Raw genomic sequence first — 1,758 nt, forward strand, 5'->3', positions numbered from 1 at the left:
TTCAGGAAGGATCCAACGGTGCGAGAGAGCGGGGATTCACAGGGAGGCTCAGAGTCAACAGCCGCCTCCCAGGAGACTTCTGGCTGTCTCACTCTGTCTGTTGACACTCTCCTACTCCATTGACTTTTTTCATTAACCCCTTATCAAAATGTTTTTTCTCCCACACTCCACTGACATTAGCCCCACTCCTTCCCCCACCCCCACAATATCCTAGTTCAGCTGTTCCACCTTGTGGTTAGAATCGATATGAGGGTTACTTACTTTTATCAACTCTTTTAAACCTAAGGGAGGTGAACTGGGACCTCTCCAAGTAGCAGTCCACACCACCATTTTGTAGGTCTGGTCGGGGACCTGAACCAGCGACCCTACGGCTCCCAGTCCAAGCCCCTACTGACTATTTTATTAAACTGAAACCCTCACATCCCTGTCTGAGGTACATTTTGACCAACAGGAAACCAAACCTGTGAACACATTTTATTTGGTGCTGAAAAGTTCAAGTTGGCCAGAAAACTGATGGGCTCACTTATTTGAATTACCTGCAACTTGTAGAGCAGCCAAAATCAATGTTTTCCTTTGGCTGCATTCAGAGTGGCGCGCCCACTGCCTCTTCTGCAAGGGTGAGTACATCTTTCACTCCAACCTTAGTGATAATGTTCCTACTTAGATGAATGGGAGAAGTCTGCAAAATGTCAATAATTCACTTCCAAATAAAACATGTAACAGTAAGCAGTTTCAGGGCAGGAGTTTCCAAATGTTATAACTGTTAAGTACTTCATGAACACTGAACCTTAGTATGCATATAGACAATTATAAAGATGTTGTAGTCCCTCTTTAGAGTTGTTCACCTTAACATGAAGTACTTTGGCACTGATTTATGTAAGGGCATTTCTTCACAGATGTTAAACTGCTGAAGCACATTGCTCTCACTGTTGGTCTGTTGCAGCTCCATTACAAAGACATAGCACCCACTAGTGGTGGGAATAATAATCGAAGACTGAAAGTGTCATTAAAAACGGTTAAAAAACGAAGTGAAGTGGGCCAAGTACATTTCCACGTTACGAGCAGAAATAGAAAACACTGGAGAAATCTGAAACTGGAGCATTACTAGTAATATGCACATATTTGCCTTATCTGCACGTTTCATCCAGCAATTTGACTCATTTTCTTTCCACGAAAGACGTTGTATAAAGCCTAGTAGACAGAGAATTAGGATATATAATATCCCTCATACCTGGATGTGATGATGCAGACAGCAGAAGTAAATGGTCTGAGTTCAGGCAGCATGTAATAATGAGAAGCATCAGCTGTTTACCCTCCAGCACATCAACAATTTCCTTCCTGGTGATTCACTGCTGGAGGAAGGTAAGGCTCCTTTTTACTGTAGCGGAACAGCATCACTCAGAAACTCCACCTCTCTTGTGGAAAATTAAATGTTTCCACTCTCAAACAATTTCCACTTTGGTGTGGAAATGCAGGATCTCAAACTTGTGAGTTGAGTTGTGGTTTGAAAAACACATTTCACAAGTTATGTAGATTGCTAGGAGGACCTATAACTTCATATTTTACTAATTTTTCTAGATCTCAGCAACTATTGAAAGCTGCACAAAAAAAATGTATTGCTATAATTATGTAATGTTTTTAATGCCTATAATAAGTCATGTTAGGCTTGTTTGCTGGTGCTCAATTAAGAAGAAAATGACACCAACACTACCTTTTAGAAAATGACAAAAAAACATCAAATAAAACACAACAAAAAGA

This window comes from Gymnodraco acuticeps, unplaced genomic scaffold (assembly GCF_902827175.1).
Source record: "Gymnodraco acuticeps unplaced genomic scaffold, fGymAcu1.1, whole genome shotgun sequence".
Lineage (NCBI taxonomy): Eukaryota > Metazoa > Chordata > Actinopteri > Perciformes > Bathydraconidae > Gymnodraco > Gymnodraco acuticeps.